Raw genomic sequence first — 26,913 nt, 5'->3', positions numbered from 1 at the left:
TGCCGACTTAAGTACAAGAAGAGTGAGTCTCCTAAGAGTTTGTAGTTTGAGCGGCTCCTGGGAGACCAGTATTAGATTCCGATGCACCAGTGCAAGTATACTGTATCCCTTGGACCTTCACATTGACGATGAAACACAGAAATCGCATCGGAATTGAATATAAAAGGCACAGTGCCGACTTAAGTACAAGAAGAGTGAATATTCTCAGGATTTGTGCTTGGAGCGGCTCCTGGGAGACCAGTTTTGGATTCCGATGCACCAGTGCTGTTTTACTCTATCCCTTGGACCTTCCCATTGACAATGAAACACAGAAATCGCATCGGAATTGAATATAAAAGGCACAATACCACTTAAGTACAAGAAGAGTGAGTCTCCTAAGAGTTTCTGGTTTGAGCGGCTCCTGGGAGACCAGTATTGGATTCCGATGCACCAGTGCCGGTTTACTGTATCCCTTGGACCTTCCCATTGACAATGAAACACAGAAATCGCATCGGAATTGAATATAAAAGGCACAATACCACTTAAGTACAAGAAGAGTGAGTCTCCTAAGAGGTTGTGGTTTGAGCGGCTCCTGGGAGACCAGTATTGGATTCCGATGCACCAGTGCAGGTTTACTGTATCCCTTGGACCTTCACATTGACGATGAAACACAGAAATCGCATCGGAATTGAATATAAAAGGCACAGTGCCGACTTAAGTACAAGAAGAGTGAATCTTCTAAGGGTTTGTGCTTTGAGCGGCACCTGCGAGACCAGTCTTAGATTCCGATGCACCAGTGCAGGTTTATTCTATCCCTTGGACCTTCACATTGACAATGAAACACAGAAATCGCATCGGAATTGAATATAAAAGGCACAATACCACTTAAGTACAAGAAGAGTGAGTCTCCTAAGAGTTTGTGCTTTGAGCGGCTCCTGGGAGACCAGTATTGGATTCCGATGCACCAGTGCAGGTTTACTGTATCCCTTGGACCTTCACATTGACGATGAAACACAGAAATCGCATCGGAATTGAATATAAAAGGCACAGTGCCGACTTAAGTACAAGAAGAGTGAGTCTCCTAAGAGTTTGTGGTTTGAGCGGCTCCTGGGAGACCAGTATTAGATTCCGATGCACCAGAGCAGGTTTACTGCATCCTTGGACCTTCACATTGACGATGAAACACAGAAATCGCATCGGAATTGAATATAAAAGGCACAGTGCTGACTTAAGTACAAGAAGAGTGAATCTCCTAAGAGTTTGTGGTTTCAGCGTCTCCTGGGAGACCAGTATTAGATTCCGATGCACCAGTGCAGGTTTACTGTATCCCTTGGACCGTCACATTGACAATGAAACACAGAAATCGCATCGGAATTGAATATAAAAGGCACAATGCCGACTTAAGTACAAGAAGAGTGAATCTTCTAAGGGTTTGTGGTTTGAGCGGCACCTGCGAGACCAGTATTAGATTCCGATGCACCAGTGCAAGTTTACTCTATCCCTTGGACCTTCCCATTGACAATGAAACACAGAAATCGCATCGGAATTGAATATAAAAGGCACAATACCACTTAAGTACAAGAAGAGTGAGTCTCCTAAGAGTTTGTGCTTTGAGCGGCTCCTGGGAGACCAGTATTGGATTCCGATGCACCAGTGCAGGTTTACTGTATCCCTTGGACCTTCACATTGACGATGAAACACAGAAATCGCATCGGAATTGAATATAAAAGGCACAGTGCTGACTTAAGTACAAGAAGAGTGAGTCTCCTAAGAGTTTGTGCTTTGAGCGGCTCCTGGGAGACCAGTATTGGATTCCGATGCACCAGTGCAGGTTTACTGTATCCCTTGGACCTTCACATTGACGATGAAACACAGAAATCGCATCGGAATTGAATATTTAAAGGCACAGAGCCGACTTAAGTACAAGAAGAGTGAGTCTCCTAAGAGTTTGTGGTTTGAGCGGCTCATGGGAGTCCAGTATTAGATTCCGATGCACCAGTGCAGGTTTACTGTATCCCTTGGACCGTCACATTGACAATGAAACACAGAAATCGCATCGGAATTGAATATAAAAGGCACAATGCCGACTTAAGTACAAGAAGAGTGAATCTTCTAAGGGTTTGTGCTTTGAGCGGCACCTGCGAGACCAGTGTTAGATTCCGATGCACCAGTGCAAGTTTACTCTATCCCTTGGACCTTCACATTGACAATGAAACACAGAAATCGCATCGGAATTGAATATAAAAGGCACAATACCACTTAAGTACAAGAAGAGTGAGTCTCCTAAGAGTTTGTGCTTTGAGCGGCTCCTGGGAGACCAGTATTGGATTCCGATGCACCAGTGCAGGTTTACTGTATCCCTTGGACCTTCACATTGACGATGAAACACAGAAATCGCATCGGAATTGAATATAAAAGGCACAGTGCCGACTTAAGTACAAGAAGAGTGAGTCTCCTAAGAGTTTGTGGTTTGAGCGGCTCCTGGGAGACCAGTATTAGATTACGATGCACCAGTGCAGGTTTACTGTATCCCTTGGACCGTCACATTGACAATGAAACACAGAAATCGCATCGGAATTGAATATAAAAGGCACAATGCCGACTTAAGTACAAGAAGAGTGAATCTTCTAAGGGTTTGTGCTTTGAGCGGCACCTGCGAGACCAGTATTAGATTCCGATGCACCAGTGCAAGTTTACTCTATCCCTTGGACCTTCACATTGACAATGAAACACAGAAATCGCATCGGAATTGAATATAAAAGGCACAATACCACTTAAGTACAAGAAGAGTAAGTCTCCTAAGAGTTTGTGGTTTGAGCGGCTCCTGGGAGACCAGTATTGGATCCCGATGCACCAGTGCAGGTTTACTGTATCCCTTGGACCTTCAAATTGAAGATGAAACACAGAAATCGCATCGGAATTGAATATAAAAGGCACAGTGCCGACTTAAGTACAAGAAGAGTGAGTCTCCAAAGAGTTTGTGGTTTGAGCGGCTCATGGGAGACCAGTATTAGATTCCGATGCACCAGTGCATGTTTACTGTATCCCTTGGACCGTCACATTGACAATGAAACACAGAAATCGCTTCGGAATTGAATATAAAAGGCACAATACCACTTAAGTACAAGAAGAGTGAGTCTCCTAAGAGTTTGTGGTTTGAGCGGCTCCTGGGAGACCAGTATTGGATTCCGATGCACCAGTGCAGGTTTACTGTATCCCTTGGACCTTCACATTGACGATGAAACACAGAAATCGCATCGGAATTGAATATAAAAGGCACAGTGCCGACTTAAGTACAAGAAGAGTGAATATTCTCAGAGTTTGTGCTTTGAGCGGCTCTTGGGAGACCAGTATTGGATTCCGATGCGCCAGTGCAGTTTTACTCTATCCCTTGGACCTTCACATTGACAATGAAACACAGAAATCGCATCGGAATTGAATATAAAAGGCACAATACCACTTAAGTACAAGAAGAGTGAGTCTCCTAAGAGTTTGTGGTTTGAGCGGCTCCTGGGAGACCAGTATTGGATTCCGATGCACCAGTGCAGGTTTACTGTATCCCTTGGACCTTCACATTGACGATGAAACACAGATATCGCATCGGAATTGAATATAAAAGGCACAGTGCCGACTTAAGTACAAGAAGAGTGAGTCTCCTAAGAGTTTGTGGTTTGAGCGGCTCCTGGGAGACCAGTATTAGATTCCGATGCACCAGTGCTGGTTTACTGTATCCCTTGGACCGTCACATTGACAATGAAACACAGAAATCGCATCGGAATTGAATATAAAAGGCACAATGCCGACTTAAGTACAAGAAGAGTGAATCTTCTAAGGGTTTGTGCTTTGAGCGGCACCTGCGAGACCAGTATTAGATTCCGATGCACCAGTGCAAGTTTACTCTATCCCTTGGACCTTCACATTGACAATGAAACACAGTAATCGCATCGGAATTGAATATAAAAGGCACAATACCACTTAAGTACAAGAAGAGTGAGTCTCCTAAGAGTTTGTGCTTTGAGCGGCTCCTGGGAGACCAGTATTGGATTCCGATGCACCAGTGCAGGTTTACTGTATCCCTTGGACCTTCACATTGACGATGAAACACAGAAATCGCATCGGAATTGAATATAAAAGGCACAGTGCCGACTTAAGTACAAGAAGAGTGAGTCTCCTAAGGGTTTGTGGTTTGAGCGGCTCCTGGGAGACCAGTATTAGATTACGATGCACCAGTGCAGGTTTACTGTATCCCTTGGACCGTCACATTGACAATGAAACACAGAAATCGCATCGGAATTGAATATAAAAGGCACAATGCCGACTTAAGTACAAGAAGAGTGAATCTTCTAAGGGTTTGTGCTTTGAGCGACACCTGCGAGACCAGTATTAGATTCCGATGCACCAGTGCAAGTTTACTCTATCCCTTGGACCTTCACATTGACAATGAAACACAGAAATCGCATCGGAATTGAATATAAAAGGCACAATACCACTTAAGTACAAGAAGAGTGAGTCTCCTAAGAGTTTGTGGTTTGAGCGGCTCCTGGGAGACCAGTATTAGATTCCGATGCACCAGTGCATGTTTACTGTATCCCTTGGACCGTCACATTGACAATGAAACACAGAAATCGCATCGGAATTGAATATAAAAGGCACAATACCACTTAAGTACAAGAAGAGTGAGTCTCCTAAGAGTTTGTGGTTTGAGCGGCTCCTGGGAGACCAGTATTGGATTCCGATGCACCAGTGCAGGTTTACTGTATCCCTTGGACCTTCACATTGACGATGAAACACAGAAATCGCATCGGAATTGAATATAAAAGGCACAGTGCCGACTTAAGTACAAGAAGAGTGAGTCTCCTAAGAGTTTGTGGTTTGAGCGGCTCCTGGGAGACCAGTATTGGATTCCGATGCACCAGTGCAGGTTTACTGTATCCCTTGGACCTTCACATTGACAATGAAACACAGAAATCGCATCGGAATTGAATATAAAAGGCACAATACCACTTAAGTACATGAAGAGTGAGTCTCCTAAGAGTTTGTGCTTTGAGCGGCTCCTGGGAGACCAGTATTGGATTCCGATACACCAGTGCAGGTTTACTGTATCCCTTGGACCGTCACATTGACGATGAAACACAGAAATCGCATCGGAATTGAATATAAAAGGCACAGTGCCGACTTAAGTACAAGAAGAGTGAATATTCTAAGAGTTTGTGCTTTGAGCGGCACCTGGGAGACCAGTATTGGATTCCGATGCACCAGTGGAGGTTTACTGTATCCCTTGGACCTTCACATTGACGATGAAACACAGATATCGCATCGGAATTGAATATAAAAGGCACAATGCCGACTTCAGTACAAGAAGAGTGAATCTTCTCAGAGTTTGTGCTTTGAGCGGCTCCTGGGAGACCAGTATTGGATTCCGATGCACCAGTGGAGGTTTACTGTATCCCTTGGACCTTCACATTGACGATGAAACACAGATATCGCATCGGAATTGAATATAAAAGGCACAATGCCGACTTCAGTACAAGAAGAGTGAATCTTCTCAGAGTTTGTGCTTTGAGCGGCTCCTGGGAGACCAGTATTGGATTCCGATGCACCAGTGCAGGTTTACTCTATCCCTTGGACCTTCACATTGACGATGAAACACAGATATCGCATCGGAATTGAATATAATAGGCACAATACCGACTTAAGTACAAGAAGAGTGAGTCTCCTAAGAGTTTGTGCTTTGAGCGGCTCCTGGGAGACCGGTATTGGATTCCGATGCACCAGTGCAGGTTTACTCTATCCCTTGGACCTTCACATTGACGATGAAACACAGAAATCGCATCGGAATTGTATATAAAAGGCACAATGCCGACTTAAGTACAAGAAGTGTGAATCTTCTCAGAGTTTGTGCTTTGAGCGGCTCCTGGGAGACCAGTATTGGATTCCGATGCACCAGTGCAGGTTTACTGTATCCCTTGGACCGTCACATTGACAATGAAACACAGAAATCGCATCGGAATTGCATATAAAAGGCACAATGCCGACTTAAGTACAAGAAGAGTGAATCTTCTAAGGGTTTGTGGTTTGAGCGGCACCTGGGAGACCAGTAGTGGATTCCGATGCACCAGTGCAGGTTTACTGTATCCCTTGGACCTTCACATTGACGATGAAACACAGAAATCGCATCGGAATTGAATATAAAAGGCACAATACCGACTTAAGTACAAGAAGAGTGAATCTTCTCAGAGTTTGTGCTTTGAGCGGCTCCTGGGAGACCAGTATTGGATTCCGATGCACCAGTGCAGGTTTACTGTATCCCTTGGACCTTCACATTGACGATGAAACACAGAAATCGCATCGGAATTGTATATAAAAGGCACAATGCCGACTTAAGTACAAGAAGAGTGAATCTTCTAAGGGTTTGTGCTTTGAGCGGCACCTGGGAGACCAGTATTGGATTCCGATGCACCAGTGCAGGTTTACTGTATCCCTTGGACCTTCACATTGACGATGAAACACAGAAATCGCATCGGAATTTTATATAAAAGGCACAATGCCGACTTAAGTACAAGAAGAGTGAATCTTCTCAGAGTTTGTGGTTTGAGCGGCTCCTGGGAGACCAGTATTGGTTTCCGATGCACCAGTGCAGGTTTACTCTATCCCTTGGACCTTCACATTGACGATGAAACACAGAAATCGCATCGGAATTGAATATAAAAGGCACAGTGCCGACTTAAGTACAAGAAGAGTGAGTCTCCTAGGAGTTTGTGGTTTGAGCGGCTCCTGGGAGACCAGTATTGGATTCCGATGCACCAGTGCAGGTTTACTGTATCCCTTGGACCTTCACATTGACGATGATACACAGAAATCGCATCGGAATAGAATATAAAAGGCACAGTGCCGACTTAAGTACAAGAAGAGTGAGTCTCCTAAGAGTTTGTGGTTTGAGCGGCTCCTGGGAGACCAGTATTGGATTCCGATGCACCAGTGCAGGTTTACTGTATCCCTTTGACCTTCACATTGACAATGAAACACAGAAATCGCATTGGAATTCAATTAAAAAGGCACAATACCACTTAAGTACAAGAAGAGTGAGTCTCCTAAGAGTTTGTGGTTTGAGCGGATCCTGGGGGACCAGTATTGGATTCCGATGCACCAGTGCAGGTTTACTGTATCCCTTGGACCTTCACATTGACGATGATACACAGAAATCGCATCGGAATAGAATATAAAAGTCACAGTGCCGACTTAAGTACAAGAAGAGTGAGTCTCCTAAGAGTTTGTGGTTTGAGCGGCTCCTGGGAGACCAGTATTGGATTCCGATGCACCGGTGCAGGTTTACTGTATCCCATTGACCTTCACATTGACAATGAAACACAGAAATCGCATTGGAATTGAATTAAAAAGGCACAATACCACTTAAGTACAAGAAGAGTGAGTCTCCTAAGAGTTTGTGGTTTGAGCGGCTCCTGGGAGACCAGTATTGGATTCCGATGCACCAGTGCAGGTTTACTCTATCCCTTGGACCTTCACATTGACGATGAAACACAGAAATCGCATCGGAATTGAATATAAAAGGCACAGTGCCGACTTAAGTACAAGAAGAGTGAGTCTCCTAAGAGTTTGTGGTTTGAGCGGCTCCTGGGAGACCAGTATTGGATTCCGATGCACCAGTGCAGGTTTACTGTATCCCTCGGACCTTCACATTGACGATGAAACACAGAAGTCGCATCGGAATTGAATATAAAAGGCACAGTGCCGACTTAAGTACAAGAAGAGTGAGTCTCCTAAGAGTTTGTGGTTTGAGCGGCTCCTGGGAGACCAGTATTAGATTCCGATGCACCAGTGCAGGTTTACTGTATCCCTTGGACCGTCACATTGACAATGAAACACAGAAATCGCATCGGAATTGTATATAAAAGGCACAATGCCGACTTAAGTACAAGAAGAGTGAATCTTCTAAGGGTTTGTGCTTTGAGCGGCACCTGGGAGACCAGTATTGGATTCCGATGCACCAGTGCAGGTTTACTGTATCCCTTGGACCTTCACATTGACGATGAAACACAGAAATCGCATCGGAATTGAATATAAAAGGCACAGTGCCGACTTAAGTACAAGAAGAGTGAGTCTCCTAAGAGTTTGTGGTTTGAGCGGCTCCTGGGAGACCAGTATTGGATTCCGATGCACCAGTGCAGGTTTACTGTATCCCTTGGACCTTCACATTGACGATGAAACACAGAAATCGCATCGGAATTGAATATAAAAGGCACAGTGCCGACTTAAGTACAAGAAGAGTGAATCTTCTCAGAGTTTGTGGTTTGAGCGGCTCCTGGGAGACCAGTATTGGTTTCCGATGCACCAGTGCAGGTTTACTCTATCCCTTGGACCTTCACATTGACGATGAAACACAGAAATCGCATCGGAATTGAATATAAAAGGCACAGTGCCGACTTAAGTACAAGAAGAGTGAGTCTCCTAGGAGTTTGTGGTTTGAGCGGCTCCTGGGAGACCAGTATTGGATTCCGATGCACCAGTGCAGGTTTACTGTATCCCTTGGACCTTCACATTGACGATGATACACAGAAATCGCATCGGAATAGAATATAAAAGGCACAGTGCCGACTTAAGTACAAGAAGAGTGAGTCTCCTAAGAGTTTGTGGTTTGAGCGGCTCCTGGGAGACCAGTATTGGATTCCGATGCACCAGTGCAGGTTTACTGTATCCCTTTGACCTTCACATTGACAATGAAACACAGAAATCGCATTGGAATTCAATTAAAAAGGCACAATACCACTTAAGTACAAGAAGAGTGAGTCTCCTAAGAGTTTGTGGTTTGAGCGGCTCCTGGGGGACCAGTATTGGATTCCGATGCACCAGTGCAGGTTTACTGTATCCCTTGGACCTTCACATTGACGATGATACACAGAAATCGCATCGGAATAGAATATAAAAGTCACAGTGCCGACTTAAGTACAAGAAGAGTGAGTCTCCTAAGAGTTTGTGGTTTGAGCGGCTCCTGGGAGACCAGTATTGGATTCCGATGCACCGGTGCAGGTTTACTGTATCCCATTGACCTTCACATTGACAATGAAACACAGAAATCGCATTGGAATTGAATTAAAAAGGCACAATACCACTTAAGTACAAGAAGAGTGAGTCTCCTAAGAGTTTGTGGTTTGAGCGGCTCCTGGGAGACCAGTATTGGATTCCGATGCACCAGTGCAGGTTTACTCTATCCCTTGGACCTTCACATTGACGATGAAACACAGAAATCGCATCGGAATTGAATATAAAAGGCACAGTGCCGACTTAAGTACAAGAAGAGTGAGTCTCCTAAGAGTTTGTGGTTTGAGCGGCTCCTGGGAGACCAGTATTGGATTCCGATGCACCAGTGCAGGTTTACTGTATCCCTCGGACCTTCACATTGACGATGAAACACAGAAGTCGCATCGGAATTGAATATAAAAGGCACAGTGCAGACTTAAGTACAAGAAGAGTGAGTCTCCTAAGAGTTTGTGGTTTGAGCGGCTCCTGGGAGACCAGTATTAGATTCCGATGCACCAGTGCAGGTTTACTGTATCCCTTGGACCGTCACATTGACAATGAAACACAGAAATCGCATCGGAATTGTATATAAAAGGCACAATGCCGACTTAAGTACAAGAAGAGTGAATCTTCTAAGGGTTTGTGCTTTGAGCGGCACCTGGGAGACCAGTATTGGATTCCGATGCACCAGTGCAGGTTTACTGTATCCCTTGGACCTTCACATTGACGATGAAACACAGAAATCGCATCGGAATTGAATATAAAAGGCACAGTGCCGACTTAAGTACAAGAAGAGTGAGTCTCCTAAGAGTTTGTGGTTTGAGCGGCTCCTGGGAGACCAGTATTAGATTCCGATGCACCAGTGCTGGTTTACTGTATCCCTTGGACCGTCACATTGACAATGAAACACAGAAATCGCATCGGAATTGAATATAAAAGGCACAATGCCGACTTAAGTACAAGAAGAGTGAATCTTCTAAGGGTTTGTGCTTTGAGCGGCACCTGCGAGACCAGTATTAGATTCCGATGCACCAGTGCAAGTTTACTCTATCCCTTGGACCTTCACATTGACAATGAAACACAGAAATCGCATCGGAATTGAATATAAAAGGCACAATACCACTTAAGTACAAGAAGAGTGAGTCTCCTAAGAGTTTGTGCTTTGAGCGGCTCCTGGGAGACCAGTATTGGATTCCGATGCACCAGTGCAGGTTTACTGTATCCCTTGGACCTTCACATTGACGATGAAACACAGAAATCGCATCGGAATTGAATATAAAAGGCACAGTGCCGACTTAAGTACAAGAAGAGTGAGTCTCCTAAGAGTTTGTGGTTTGAGCGGCTCCTGGGAGACCAGTATTAGATTACGATGCACCAGTGCAGGTTTACTGTATCCCTTGGACCGTCACATTGACAATGAAACACAGAAATCGCATCGGAATTGAATATAAAAGGCACAATGCCGACTTAAGTACAAGAAGAGTGAATCTTCTAAGGGTTTGTGCTTTGAGCGGCACCTGCGAGACCAGTATTAGATTCCGATGCACCAGTGCAAGTTTACTCTATCCCTTGGACCTTCACATTGACAATGAAACACAGAAATCGCATCGGAATTGAATATAAAAGGCACAATACCACTTAAGTACAAGAAGAGTGAGTCTCCTAAGAGTTTGTGGTTTGAGCGGCTCCTGGGAGACCAGTATTAGATTACGATGCACCAGTGCAGGTTTACTGTATCCCTTGGACCGTCACATTGACAATGAAACACAGAAATCGCATCGGAATTGAATATAAAAGGCACAATGCCGACTTAAGTACAAGAAGAGTGAATCTTCTACGGGTTTGTGCTTTGAGCGGCACCTGGGAGACCAGTATTAGATTCCGATGCACCAGTGCAAGTTTACTCTATCCCTTGGACCTTCACATTGACAATGAAACACAGAAATCGCATCGGAATTGAATATAAAAGGCACAATACCACTTAAGTACAAGAAGAGTGAGTCTCCTAAGAGTTTGTGGTTTGAGCGGCTCCTGGGAGACCAGTATTGGATCCCGATGCACCAGTGCAGGTTTACTGTATCCCTTGGACCTTCACATTGACGATGAAACACAGATATCGCATCGGAATTGAATATAAAAGGCACAATGCCGACTTCAGTACAAGAAGAGTGAATCTTCTCAGAGTTTGTGCTTTGAGCGGCTCCTGGGAGACCAGTATTGGATTCCGATGCACCAGTGCAGGTTTACTCTATCCCTTGGACCTTCACATTGACGATGAAACACAGATATCGCATCGGAATTGAATATAATAGGCACAATACCGACTTAAGTACAAGAAGAGTGAGTCTCCTAAGAGTTTGTGCTTTGAGCGGCTCCTGGGAGACCGGTATTGGATTCCGATGCACCAGTGCAGGTTTACTCTATCCCTTGGACCTTCACATTGACGATGAAACACAGAAATCGCATCGGAATTGTATATAAAAGGCACAATGCCGACTTAAGTACAAGAAGTGTGAATCTTCTCAGAGTTTGTGCTTTGAGCGGCTCCTGGGAGACCAGTATTGGATTCCGATGCACCAGTGCAGGTTTACTGTATCCCTTGGACCGTCACATTGACAATGAAACACAGAAATCGCATCGGAATTGCATATAAAAGGCACAATGCCGACTTAAGTACAAGAAGAGTGAATCTTCTAAGGGTTTGTGGTTTGAGCGGCACCTGGGAGACCAGTAGTGGATTCCGATGCACCAGTGCAGGTTTACTGTATCCCTTGGACCTTCACATTGACGATGAAACACAGAAATCGCATCGGAATTGAATATAAAAGGCACAATACCGACTTAAGTACAAGAAGAGTGAATCTTCTCAGAGTTTGTGCTTTGAGCGGCTCCTGGGAGACCAGTATTGGATTCCGATGCACCAGTGCAGGTTTACTGTATCCCTTGGACCTTCACATTGACGATGAAACACAGAAATCGCATCGGAATTGTATATAAAAGGCACAATGCCGACTTAAGTACAAGAAGAGTGAATCTTCTAAGGGTTTGTGCTTTGAGCGGCACCTGGGAGACCAGTATTGGATTCCGATGCACCAGTGCAGGTTTACTGTATCCCTTGGACCTTCACATTGACGATGAAACACAGAAATCGCATCGGAATTTTATATAAAAGGCACAATGCCGACTTAAGTACAAGAAGAGTGAATCTTCTCAGAGTTTGTGGTTTGAGCGGCTCCTGGGAGACCAGTATTGGTTTCCGATGCACCAGTGCAGGTTTACTCTATCCCTTGGACCTTCACATTGACGATGAAACACAGAAATCGCATCGGAATTGAATATAAAAGGCACAGTGCCGACTTAAGTACAAGAAGAGTGAGTCTCCTAGGAGTTTGTGGTTTGAGCGGCTCCTGGGAGACCAGTATTGGATTCCGATGCACCAGTGCAGGTTTACTGTATCCCTTGGACCTTCACATTGACGATGATACACAGAAATCGCATCGGAATAGAATATAAAAGGCACAGTGCCGACTTAAGTACAAGAAGAGTGAGTCTCCTAAGAGTTTGTGGTTTGAGCGGCTCCTGGGAGACCAGTATTGGATTCCGATGCACCAGTGCAGGTTTACTGTATCCCTTTGACCTTCACATTGACAATGAAACACAGAAATCGCATTGGAATTCAATTAAAAAGGCACAATACCACTTAAGTACAAGAAGAGTGAGTCTCCTAAGAGTTTGTGGTTTGAGCGGATCCTGGGGGACCAGTATTGGATTCCGATGCACCAGTGCAGGTTTACTGTATCCCTTGGACCTTCACATTGACGATGATACACAGAAATCGCATCGGAATAGAATATAAAAGTCACAGTGCCGACTTAAGTACAAGAAGAGTGAGTCTCCTAAGAGTTTGTGGTTTGAGCGGCTCCTGGGAGACCAGTATTGGATTCCGATGCACCGGTGCAGGTTTACTGTATCCCATTGACCTTCACATTGACAATGAAACACAGAAATCGCATTGGAATTGAATTAAAAAGGCACAATACCACTTAAGTACAAGAAGAGTGAGTCTCCTAAGAGTTTGTGGTTTGAGCGGCTCCTGGGAGACCAGTATTGGATTCCGATGCACCAGTGCAGGTTTACTCTATCCCTTGGACCTTCACATTGACGATGAAACACAGAAATCGCATCGGAATTGAATATAAAAGGCACAGTGCCGACTTAAGTACAAGAAGAGTGAGTCTCCTAAGAGTTTGTGGTTTGAGCGGCTCCTGGGAGACCAGTATTGGATTCCGATGCACCAGTGCAGGTTTACTGTATCCCTCGGACCTTCACATTGACGATGAAACACAGAAGTCGCATCGGAATTGAATATAAAAGGCACAGTGCCGACTTAAGTACAAGAAGAGTGAGTCTCCTAAGAGTTTGTGGTTTGAGCGGCTCCTGGGAGACCAGTATTAGATTCCGATGCACCAGTGCAGGTTTACTGTATCCCTTGGACCGTCACATTGACAATGAAACACAGAAATCGCATCGGAATTGTATATAAAAGGCACAATGCCGACTTAAGTACAAGAAGAGTGAATCTTCTAAGGGTTTGTGCTTTGAGCGGCACCTGGGAGACCAGTATTGGATTCCGATGCACCAGTGCAGGTTTACTGTATCCCTTGGACCTTCACATTGACGATGAAACACAGAAATCGCATCGGAATTGAATATAAAAGGCACAGTGCCGACTTAAGTACAAGAAGAGTGAGTCTCCTAAGAGTTTGTGGTTTGAGCGGCTCCTGGGAGACCAGTATTGGATTCCGATGCACCAGTGCAGGTTTACTGTATCCCTTGGACCTTCACATTGACGATGAAACACAGAAATCGCATCGGAATTGAATATAAAAGGCACAGTGCCGACTTAAGTACAAGAAGAGTGAATCTTCTCAGAGTTTGTGGTTTGAGCGGCTCCTGGGAGACCAGTATTGGTTTCCGATGCACCAGTGCAGGTTTACTCTATCCCTTGGACCTTCACATTGACGATGAAACACAGAAATCGCATCGGAATTGAATATAAAAGGCACAGTGCCGACTTAAGTACAAGAAGAGTGAGTCTCCTAGGAGTTTGTGGTTTGAGCGGCTCCTGGGAGACCAGTATTGGATTCCGATGCACCAGTGCAGGTTTACTGTATCCCTTGGACCTTCACATTGACGATGATACACAGAAATCGCATCGGAATAGAATATAAAAGGCACAGTGCCGACTTAAGTACAAGAAGAGTGAGTCTCCTAAGAGTTTGTGGTTTGAGCGGCTCCTGGGAGACCAGTATTGGATTCCGATGCACCAGTGCAGGTTTACTGTATCCCTTTGACCTTCACATTGACAATGAAACACAGAAATCGCATTGGAATTCAATTAAAAAGGCACAATACCACTTAAGTACAAGAAGAGTGAGTCTCCTAAGAGTTTGTGGTTTGAGCGGCTCCTGGGGGACCAGTATTGGATTCCGATGCACCAGTGCAGGTTTACTGTATCCCTTGGACCTTCACATTGACGATGATACACAGAAATCGCATCGGAATAGAATATAAAAGTCACAGTGCCGACTTAAGTACAAGAAGAGTGAGTCTCCTAAGAGTTTGTGGTTTGAGCGGCTCCTGGGAGACCAGTATTGGATTCCGATGCACCGGTGCAGGTTTACTGTATCCCATTGACCTTCACATTGACAATGAAACACAGAAATCGCATTGGAATTGAATTAAAAAGGCACAATACCACTTAAGTACAAGAAGAGTGAGTCTCCTAAGAGTTTGTGGTTTGAGCGGCTCCTGGGAGACCAGTATTGGATTCCGATGCACCAGTGCAGGTTTACTCTATCCCTTGGACCTTCACATTGACGATGAAACACAGAAATCGCATCGGAATTGAATATAAAAGGCACAGTGCCGACTTAAGTACAAGAAGAGTGAGTCTCCTAAGAGTTTGTGGTTTGAGCGGCTCCTGGGAGACCAGTATTGGATTCCGATGCACCAGTGCAGGTTTACTGTATCCCTCGGACCTTCACATTGACGATGAAACACAGAAGTCGCATCGGAATTGAATATAAAAGGCACAGTGCAGACTTAAGTACAAGAAGAGTGAGTCTCCTAAGAGTTTGTGGTTTGAGCGGCTCCTGGGAGACCAGTATTAGATTCCGATGCACCAGTGCAGGTTTACTGTATCCCTTGGACCGTCACATTGACAATGAAACACAGAAATCGCATCGGAATTGTATATAAAAGGCACAATGCCGACTTAAGTACAAGAAGAGTGAATCTTCTAAGGGTTTGTGCTTTGAGCGGCACCTGGGAGACCAGTATTGGATTCCGATGCACCAGTGCAGGTTTACTGTATCCCTTGGACCTTCCCATTGACGATGAAACACAGAAATCGCATCGGAATTGAATATAAAAGGCACAGTGCCGACTTAAGTACAAGAAGAGTGAGTCTCCTAAGAGTTTGTGGTTTGAGCGGCTCCTGGGAGACCAGTATTAGATTCCGATGCACCAGTGCTGGTTTACTGTATCCCTTGGACCGTCACATTGACAATGAAACACAGAAATCGCATCGGAATTGAATATAAAAGGCACAATGCCGACTTAAGTACAAGAAGAGTGAATCTTCTAAGGGTTTGTGCTTTGAGCGGCACCTGCGAGACCAGTATTAGATTCCGATGCACCAGTGCAAGTTTACTCTATCCCTTGGACCTTCACATTGACAATGAAACACAGAAATCGCATCGGAATTGAATATAAAAGGCACAATACCACTTAAGTACAAGAAGAGTGAGTCTCCTAAGAGTTTGTGCTTTGAGCGGCTCCTGGGAGACCAGTATTGGATTCCGATGCACCAGTGCAGGTTTACTGTATCCCTTGGACCTTCACATTGACGATGAAACACAGAAATCGCATCGGAATTGAATATAAAAGGCACAGTGCCGACTTAAGTACAAGAAGAGTGAGTCTCCTAAGAGTTTGTGGTTTGAGCGGCTCCTGGGAGACCAGTATTAGATTACGATGCACCAGTGCAGGTTTACTGTATCCCTTGGACCGTCACATTGACAATGAAACACAGAAATCGCATCGGAATTGAATATAAAAGGCACAATGCCGACTTAAGTACAAGAAGAGTGAATCTTCTAAGGGTTTGTGCTTTGAGCGGCACCTGCGAGACCAGTATTAGATTCCGATGCACCAGTGCAAGTTTACTCTATCCCTTGGACCTTCACATTGACAATGAAACACAGAAATCGCATCGGAATTGAATATAAAAGGCACAATACCACTTAAGTACAAGAAGAGTGAGTCTCCTAAGAGTTTGTGGTTTGAGCGGCTCCTGGGAGACCAGTATTAGATTACGATGCACCAGTGCAGGTTTACTGTATCCCTTGGACCGTCACATTGACAATGAAACACAGAAATCGCATCGGAATTGAATATAAAAGGCACAATGCCGACTTAAGTACAAGAAGAGTGAATCTTCTACGGGTTTGTGCTTTGAGCGGCACCTGGGAGACCAGTATTAGATTCCGATGCACCAGTGCAAGTTTACTCTATCCCTTGGACCTTCACATTGACAATGAAACACAGAAATCGCATCGGAATTGAATATAAAAGGCACAATACCACTTAAGTACAAGAAGAGTGAGTCTCCTAAGAGTTTGTGGTTTGAGCGGCTCCTGGGAGACCAGTATTGGATCCCGATGCACCAGTGCAGGTTTACTGTATCCCTTGGACCTTCACATTGACGATGAAACACAGAAATCGCATCGGAATTGAATATAAAAGGCACAGTGCCGACTTAAGTACAAGAAGAGTGAATCTTCTCAGAGTTTGTGCTTTGAGCGGCTCCTGGGAGACCAGTATTGGATTCCGATGCACCAGTTCAGGTTTACTCTATCCCTTGGACCTTCACATTGACGATGAAACACAGAAATCGCATCGGAATTGAATATAAAAGGCACAATACCGACTTAAGTACAAGAAGAGTGAGTCTCCTAAGAGTTTGTGCTTTGAGCGGCTCCTGGGAGACCAGTATTGGATTCCGATGCACCAGTGCAGGTTTACTCTATCCCTTGGACCTTCACATTGACGATGAAACACAGAAATCGCATCGGAATTGTATATAAAAGGCACAATGCCGATTTAAGTACAAGAAGTGTGAATCTTCTCAGAGTTTGTGCTTTGAGCGGCTCCTGGGAGACCAGTATTGGATTCCGATGCACCAGTGCAGGTTTACTGTATCCCTTGGACCGTCACATTGACAATGAAACACAGAAATCGCATCGGAATTGCATATAAAAGGCACAATGCCGACTTAAGTACAAGAAGAGTGAATCTTCTAAGGGTTTGTGCTTTGAGCGGCACCTGGGAGACCAGTAGTGGATTCCGATGCACCAGTGCAGGTTTACTGTATCCCTTGGACCTTCACATTGACGATAAAACACAGAAATCGCATCGGAATTGAATATAAAAGGCACAATACCGACTTAAGTACAAGAAGAGTGAATCTTCTCAGAGTTTGTGCTTTGAGCGGCTCCTGGGAGACCAGTATTGGATTCCGATGCACCAGTGCAGGTTTACTGTATCCCTTGGACCTTCACATTGACGATGAAACACAGAAATCGCATCGGAATTGTATATAAAAGGCACAATGCCGACTTAAGTACAAGAAGAGTGAATCTTCTAAGGGTTTGTGCTTTGAGCGGCACCTGGGAGACCAGTATTAGATTCCGATGCACCAGTGCAGGTTTACTGTATCCCTTGGACCGTCACATTGACAATGATACACAGAAATCGCATCGGAATTGTATATAAAAGGCACAATGCCGACTTAAGTACAAGAAGAGTGAATCTTCTAAGGGTTTGTGCTTTGAGCGGCACCTGGGAGACCAGTATTGGATTCCGATGCACCAGTGCAGGTTTACTGTATCCCTTGGACCTTCACATTGACGATGAAACACAGAAATCGCATCGGAATTTTATATAAAAGGCACAATGCCGACTTAAGTACAAGAAGAGTGAATCTTCTCAGAGTTTGTGGTTTGAGCGGCTCCTGGGAGACCAGTATTGGTTTCCGATGCACCAGTGCAGGTTTACTCTATCCCTTGGACCTTCACATTGACGATGAAACACAGAAATCGCATCGGAATTGAATATAAAAGGCACAGTGCCGACTTAAGTACAAGAAGAGTGAGTCTCCTAGGAGTTTGTGGTTTGAGCGGCTCCTGGGAGACCAGTATTGGATTCCGATGCACCAGTGCAGGTTTACTGTATCCCTTGGACCTTCACATTGACGATGATACACAGAAATCGCATCGGAATAGAATATAAAAGGCACAGTGCCGACTTAAGTACAAGAAGAGTGAGTCTCCTAAGAGTTTGTGGTTTGAGCGGCTCCTGGGAGACCAGTATTGGATTCCGATGCACCAGTGCAGGTTTACTGTATCCCTTTGACCTTCACATTGACAATGAAACACAGAAATCGCATTGGAATTGAATTAAAAAGGCACAATACCACTTAAGTACAAGAAGGGTGAGTCTCCTAAGAGTTTGTGGTTTGAGCGGCTCCTGGGAGACCAGTATTGGATTCCGATGCACCAGTGCAGGTTTACTGTATCCCTTGGACCTTCACATTGACGATGAAACACAGAAATCGCATCGGAATTGAATATAAAAGGCACAGTGCCGACATAAGTACAAGAAGAGTGAGTCTCCTAAGAGTTTGTGGTTTGAGCGGCTCCTGGGAGACCAGTATTGGATTCCGATGCACCAGTGCAGGTTTACTGTATCCCTCGGACCTTCACATTGACGATGAAACACAGAAGTCGCATCGGAATTGAATATAAAAGGCACAGTGCCGACTTAAGTACAAGAAGAGTGAGTCTCCTAAGAGTTTGTGGTTTGAGCGGCTCCTGGGAGACCAGTATTAGATTCCGATGCACCAGTGCAGGTTTACTGTATCCCTTGGACCGTCACATTGACAATGAAACACAGAAATCGCATCGGAATTGTATATAAAATGCACAATGCCGACTTAAGTACAAGAAGAGTGAATCTTCTAAGGGTTTGCGCTTTGAGCGGCACCTGGGAGACCAGTATTGGATTCCGATGCACCAGTGCAGGTTTACTGTATCCCTTGGACCTTCACATTGACGATGAAACACAGAAATCGCATCGGAATTGAATATAACAGGCACAATACCGTTTTAAGTACAAGAAGAGTGAATCTTCTCAGAGTTTCTGCTTTGAGCGGCTCCTGGGAGACCAGTATTGGATTCCGATGCACCAGTGCAGGTTTACTCTATCCCTTGGACCTTCACATTGACGATGAAACACAGAAATCGCATCGGAATTGTATATAAAAGGCACAATGCCGACTTAAGTACAAGAAGAGTGAATCTTCTCAGAGTCTGTGCTTTGAGCGGCTCCTGGGAGACCAGTATTAGATTCCGATGCACCAGTGTAGGTTTACTGTATCCCTTGGACCGTCACATTGGCAATGAAACACAGAAATCGCATCGGAATTGAATATAAAAGGCACAATGCCGACTTAAGTACAAGAAGAGTGAATCTTCTAAAGTATTGTGCTTTGAGCGGCACCTGGGAGACCAGTATTGGATTCCGATGCACCAGTGCAGGTTTACTGTATCCCTTGGACCTTCACATTGACGATGAAACACAGAAATCGCATCGGAATTGTATATAAAAGGCACAATGCCGACTTAAGTACAAGAAGAGTGAATCTTCTAAGGGTTTGTGCTTTGAGCGGCACCTGGGAGACCAGTATTAGATTCCGATGCACCAGTACAGGTTTACTGTATCCCTTGGACCGTCACATTGACAATGAAACACAGAAATCGCATCGGAATTGTATATAAAAGGCACAATGCCGACTTAAGTACAAGAAGAGTGAATCTTCTAAGGATTTGTGCTTTGAGCGGCACCTGGGAGACCAGTATTGGATTCCGATGCACCAGTGCAGGTTTACTGTATCCCTTGGACCTTCACATTGACGATGAAACACAGAAATCGCATCGGAATTGTATATAAAAGGCACAATGCCGACTTAAGTACAAGAAGAGTGAATCTTCTCAGAGTTTGTGCTTTGAGCGGCTCCTGGGAGACCAGTATTGGTTTCCGATGCACCAGTGCAGGTTTACTGTATCCCTTGGACCTTCACATTGACGATGAAGCACAGAAATCGCATCGGAATTGAAGATAAAAGGCACAATACCGACTTAAGTACAAGAAGAGTGAGTCTCCTAAGAGTTTGTGGTTTGAGCGGCTCCTGGGAGACCAGTATTGGATTCCGATGCACCAGTGCAGGTTTACTGTATCCCTTGGACCTTCACATTGACGATGAAACACAGAAATCGCATCGGAATTGAATATAAAAGGCACAGTGCCGACTTAAGTACAAGAAGAGTGAGTCTCCTAAGAGTTTGTGGTTTGAGCGGCTCCTGGGAGACCAGTATTGGATTCCGATGCACCAGTGCAGGTTTACTGTATCCCTTGGACCTTCACATTGACGATGAAACACAGAAATCGCATCGGAATTGAATATAAAAGGCACAGTGCCGACTTAAGTACAAGAAGAGTGAGTCTCCTAAGAGTTTGTGCTTTGAGCGGCTTCTGGGAGACCAGTATAGGATTCCGATTCACCAGTGCAGGTTTACTGTATCCCTTGGACCTTCACATTGACGATGAAACACAGAAATCGCATCGGAATTGAATATAAAAGGCACAATACCGACTTAAGTACAAGAAGAGTGAGTCTCCTAAGAGTTTGTGGTTTGAGCGGCTCCTGGGAGACCAGTATTGGATTCCGATGCACCAGTGCAGGTTTACTGTATCCCTTGGACCTTCACATTGACGATGAAACACAGAAATCGCATCGGATTTGAATATAAAAGGCACAGTGCCGACTTAAGTACAAGAAGAGTGAGTCTCCTAAGAGTTTGTGGTTTGAGCGGCTCCTGGGAGACCAGTATTGGATTCCGATGCACCAGTGCAGGTTTACTGTATCCCTTGGACCTTCACATTGACAATGAAACACAGAAATCGCATCGGAATTGAATATAATAGGGACAATACCACTTAAGTACAAGAAGAGTGAGTCTCCTAAGAGTTTGTGGTTTGAGCGGCTCCTGGGAGACCAGTATTGGATTTCGATGCACCAGTGCAGGTTTACTGTATCCCTTGGACCTTCACATTGACGATGAAACACAGAAATCGCATCGGAATTGAATATAAAAGGCACAGTGCCGACTTAAGTACAAGAAGAGTGAGTCTCCTAAGAGTTTGTGGTTTGAGCGGCTCCTGGGAGACCAGTATTGGATTCCGATGCACCAGTGCAGGTTTACTGTATCCCATGGACCTTCACATTGACAATGAAACACAGAAATCGCATCGGAATTGAATATAAAAGGCACAATACCACTTAAGTACATGAAGAGTGAGTCTCCTAAGAGTTTGTGGTTTGAGCGGCTCCTGGGAGACCAGTATTGGATTCCGATGCACCAGTGCAGGTTTACTCTATCCCTTGGACCTTCACATTGACGATGAAACACAGAAATCGCATCGGAATTGTATATAAAAGGCACAATGCCGACATAAGTACAAGAAGTGTGAATCGTCTCAGAGTTTGTGCTTTGAGCGGCTCCTGGGAGACCAGTATTGGATTCCGATGCACCAGTGCAGGTTTACTGTATCCCTTGGACCGTCACATTGACAATGAAACACAGAAATCGCATCGGAATTGCATATAAAAGGCACAATGCCGACTTAAGTACAAGAAGAGTGAATCTTCTAAGGGTTTGTGCTTTGAGCGGCACCTGGGAGACCAGTAGTGGATTCCGATGCACCAGTGCAGGTTTACTGTATCCCTTGGACCTTCACATTGACGATAAAACACAGAAATCGCATCGGAATTGAATATAAAAGGCACAATACCGACTTAAGTACAAGAAGAGTGAATCTTCTCAGAGTTTGTGCTTTGAGCGGCTCCTGGGAGACCAGTATTGGATTCCGATGCACCAGTGCAGGTTTACTGTATCCCTTGGACCTTCACATTGACGATGAAACACAGAAATCGCATCGGAATTGTATATAAAAGGCACAATGCCGACTTAAGTACAAGAAGAGTGAATCTTCTAAGGTTTTGTGCTTTGAGCGGCACCTGGGAGACCAGTATTAGATTCCGATGCACCAGTGCAGGTTTACTGTATCCCTTGGACCGTCACATTGACAATGAAACACAGAAATCGCATCGGAATTGTATATAAAAGGCACAATGCCGACTTAAGTACAAGAAGAGTGAATCTTCTAAGGGTTTGTGCTTTGAGCGGCACCTGGGAGACCAGTATTGGATTCCGATGCACCAGTGCAGGTTTACTGTATCCCTTGGACCTTCACATTGACGATGAAACACAGAAATCGCATCGGAATTTTATATAAAAGGCACAATGCCGACTTAAGTACAAGAAGAGTGAATCTTCTCAGAGTTTGTGGTTTGAGCGGCTCCTGGGAGACCAGTATTGGATTCCGATGCACCAGTGCAGGTATACTCTATCCCTTGGACCTTCACATTGACGATGAAACACAGAAATCGCATCGGAATTGAATATAAAAGGCACAGTGCCGACTTAAGTACAAGAAGAGTGAGTCTCCTAGGAGTTTGTGGTTTGAGCGGCTCCTGGGAGACCAGTATTAGATTCCGATGCACCAGTGCAGGTTTACTGTATCCCTTGGACCTTCACATTGACGATGATACACAGAAATCGCATCGGAATTGAATATAAAAGGCACAGTGCCGACTTAAGTACAAGAAGAGTGAGTCTCCTAAGAGTTTGTGGTTTGAGCGGCTCCTGGGAGACCAGTATTGGATTCCGATGCACCAGTGCAGGTTTACTGTATCCCTTTGACCTTCACATTGACAATGAAACACAGAAATCGCATTGGAATTGAATTAAAAAGGCACAATACCACTTAAGTACAAGAAGAGTGAGTCTCCTAAGAGTTTGTGGTTTGAGCGGCTCCTGGGAGACCAGTATTGGATTCCGATGCACCAGTGCAGGTTTACTGTATCCCTTGGACCTTCACATTGACGATGAAACACAGAAATCGCATCGGAATTGAATATAACAGGCACAGTGCCGACTTAAGTACAAGAAGAGTGAGTCTCCTAAGAGTTTGTGCTTTGAGCGGCTCCTGGGAGACCAGTATTGGATTCCGATGCACCAGTGCTGGTTTACTGTATCCCTCGGACCTTCACATTGACGATGAAACACAGAAATCGCATCGGAATTGAATATAAAAGGCACAGTGCCGACTTAAGTACAAGAAGAGTGAGTCTCCTAAGAGTTTGTGGTTTGAGCGGCTCCTGGGAGACCAGTATTAGATTCCGATGCACCAGTGCAGTTTACTGTATCCCTTGGACCGTCACATTGACAATGAAACCCAGAAATCGCATCGGAATTGTATATAAAAGGCACAATGCCGACTTAAGTACAAGAAGAGTGAATCTTCTAAGGGTTTGTGCTTTGAGCGGCACCTGGGAGACCAGTATTGGATTCCGATGCACCAGTGCAGGTTTACTGTATCCCTTGGACCTTCACATTGACGATGAAACACAGAAATCGCATCGGAATTGAATATAAAAGGCACAATACCGACTTAAGTACAAGAAGAGTGAGTCTCCTAAGAGTTTGTGGTTTGAGCGGCTCCTGGGAGACCAGTATTGGATTCCGATGCACCAGTGCAGGTTTACTGTATCCCTTGGACCTTCACATTGACGATGAAACACAGAAATCGCATCGGATTTGAATATAAAAGGCACAGTGCCGACTTAAGTACAAGAAGAGTGAGTCTCCTAAGAGTTTGTGGTTTGAGCGGCTCCTGGGAGACCAGTATTGGATTCCGATGCACCAGTGCAGGTTTACTGTATCCCTTGGACCTTCACATTGACAATGAAACACAGAAATCGCATCGGAATTGAATATAATAGGGACAATACCACTTAAGTACAAGAAGAGTGAGTCTCCTAAGAGTTTGTGGTTTGAGCGGCTCCTGGGAGACCAGTATTGGATTTCGATGCACCAGTGCAGGTTTACTGTATCCCTTGGACCTTCACATTGACGATGAAACACAGAAATCGCATCGGAATTGAATATAAAAGGCACAGTGCCGACTTAAGTACAAGAAGAGTGAGTCTCCTAAGAGTTTGTGGTTTGAGCGGCTCCTGGGAGACCAGTATTGGATTCCGATGCACCAGTGCAGGTTTACTGTATCCCATGGACCTTCACATTGACAATGAAACACAGAAATCGCATCGGAATTGAATATAAAAGGCACAATACCACTTAAGTACATGAAGAGTGAGTCTCCTAAGAGTTTGTGGTTTGAGCGGCTCCTGGGAGACCAGTATTGGATTCCGATGCACCAGTGCAGGTTTACTCTATCCCTTGGACCTTCACATTGACGATGAAACACAGAAATCGCATCGGAATTGTATATAAAAGGCACAATGCCGACATAAGTACAAGAAGTGTGAATCGTCTCAGAGTTTGTGCTTTGAGCGGCTCCTGGGAGACCAGTATTGGATTCCGATGCACCAGTGCTGGTTTACTGTATCCCTTGGACCGTCACATTGACAATGAAACACAGAAATCGCATCGGAATTGCATATAAAAGGCACAATGCCGACTTAAGTACAAGAAGAGTGAATCTTCTAAGGGTTTGTGCTTTGAGCGGCACCTGGGAGACCAGTAGTGGATTCCGATGCACCAGTGCAGGTTTACTGTATCCCTTGGACCTTCACATTGACGATAAAACACAGAAATCGCATCGGAATTGAATATAAAAGGCACAATACCGACTTAAGTACAAGAAGAGTGAATCTTCTCAGAGTTTGTGCTTTGAGCGGCTCCTGGGAGACCAGTATTGGATTCCGATGCACCAGTGCAGGTTTACTGTATCCCTTGGACCTTCACATTGACGATGAAACACAGAAATCGCATCGGAATTGTATATAAAAGGCACAATGCCGACTTAAGTACAAGAAGAGTGAATCTTCTAAGGTTTTGTGCTTTGAGCGGCACCTGGGAGACCAGTATTAGATTCCGATGCACCAGTGCAGGTTTACTGTATCCCTTGGACCGTCACATTGACAATGAAACACAGAAATCGCATCGGAATTGTATATAAAAGGCACAATGCCGACTTAAGTACAAGAAGAGTGAATCTTCTAAGGGTTTGTGCTTTGAGCGGCACCTGGGAGACCAGTATTGGATTCCGATGCACCAGTGCAGGTTTACTGTATCCCTTGGACCTTCACATTGACGATGAAACACAGAAATCGCATCGGAATTTTATATAAAAGGCACAATGCCGACTTAAGTACAAGAAGAGTGAATCTTCTCAGAGTTTGTGGTTTGAGCGGCTCCTGGGAGACCAGTATTGGATTCCGATGCACCAGTGCAGGTATACTCTATCCCTTGGACCTTCACATTGACGATGAAACACAGAAATCGCATCGGAATTGAATATAAAAGGCACAGTGCCGACTTAAGTACAAGAAGAGTGAGTCTCCTAGGAGTTTGTGGTTTGAGCGGCTCCTGGGAGACCAGTATTAGATTCCGATGCACCAGTGCAGGTTTACTGTATCCCTTGGACCTTCACATTGACGATGATACACAGAAATCGCATCGGAATTGAATATAAAAGGCACAGTGCCGACTTAAGTACAAGAAGAGTGAGTCTCCTAAGAGTTTGTGGTTTGAGCGGCTCCTGGGAGACCAGTATTGGATTCCGATGCACCAGTGCAGGTTTACTGTATCCCTTTGACCTTCACATTGACAATGAAACACAGAAATCGCATTGGAATTGAATTAAAAAGGCACAATACCACTTAAGTACAAGAAGAGTGAGTCTCCTAAGAGTTTGTGGTTTGAGCGGCTCCTGGGAGACCAGTATTGGATTCCGATGCACCAGTGCAGGTTTACTGTATCCCTTGGACCTTCACATTGACGATGAAACACAGAAATCGCATCGGAATTGAATATAACAGGCACAGTGCCGACTTAAGTACAAGAAGAGTGAGTCTCCTAAGAGTTTGTGCTTTGAGCGGCTCCTGGGAGACCAGTATTGGATTCCGATGCACCAGTGCTGGTTTACTGTATCCCTCGGACCTTCACATTGACGATGAAACACAGAAATCGCATCGGAATTGAATATAAAAGGCACAGTGCCGACTTAAGTACAAGAAGAGTGAGTCTCCTAAGAGTTTGTGGTTTGAGCGGCTCCTGGGAGACCAGTATTAGATTCCGATGCACCAGTGCAGTTTACTGTATCCCTTGGACCGTCACATTGACAATGAAACCCAGAAATCGCATCGGAATTGTATATAAAAGGCACAATGCCGACTTAAGTACAAGAAGAGTGAATCTTCTAAGGGTTTGTGCTTTGAGCGGCACCTGGGAGACCAGTATTGGATTCCGATGCACCAGTGCAGGTTTACTGTATCCCTTGGACCTTCACATTGACGATGAAACACAGAAATCGCATCGGAATTGAATATAAAAGGCACAATACCGACTTAAGTACAAGAAGAGTGAATCTTCTCAGAGTTTCTGCTTTGAGCGGCTCCTGGGAGACCAGTATTGGATTCCGATGCACCAGTGCAGGTTTACTCTATCCCTTGGACCTTCACATTGACGATGAAACACAGAAATCGCATCGGAATTGTATATAAAAGGCACAATGCCGACTTAAGTACAAGAAGAGTGAATCTTCTCAGAGTTTGTGCTTTGAGCGGCTCCTGGGAGACCAGTATTGGATTCCGATGCACCAGTGCAGGTTTACTGTATCCCTTGGACC

This window comes from Schistocerca nitens, chromosome 12 (genome assembly GCF_023898315.1).
Source record: "Schistocerca nitens isolate TAMUIC-IGC-003100 chromosome 12, iqSchNite1.1, whole genome shotgun sequence".
Lineage (NCBI taxonomy): Eukaryota > Metazoa > Arthropoda > Insecta > Orthoptera > Acrididae > Schistocerca > Schistocerca nitens.
This window is presented reverse-complemented; position numbering follows the sequence as displayed.